This window comes from Cupressus sempervirens, chromosome 7, assembly GCF_028749045.1.
Source record: "Cupressus sempervirens isolate cs-2001-9-10 chromosome 7, ASM2874904v1, whole genome shotgun sequence".
Lineage (NCBI taxonomy): Eukaryota > Viridiplantae > Streptophyta > Pinopsida > Cupressales > Cupressaceae > Cupressus > Cupressus sempervirens.
In genome coordinates, this window is record NC_143124.1 from 686,868,483 (window position 1) to 686,868,797 (window position 315).

The following is a 315-nucleotide window of genomic DNA, read 5'->3' on the forward strand; positions in this document are numbered from 1 at the left end:
ACGGCCTTGCAATTTCTCTTTAATTGCAACCTATGTTTGCGTAGTAGTAGAGTTTGCATGTAAGATGGGCCTTGTTCTTGAGAGTTCGAGGAGATGACCTCCAAAACTTTTGGATTGGGCCCCTTCAAGGTAAAATTCATCCAGTTGATCGGATGAAGCTCGATGTGCTTTTATCCAGTTGATCGGATGAAGCTCGATGTGCTTTTATCATTAATCTGTGGCGGTTAGTATATATCCCATTTGGTAATATCGCAGTGGCGGAGCTGGTGGGGAGTACTTGTTGCTTTGTTTTGTTGGATATTCCCTATATGTAGG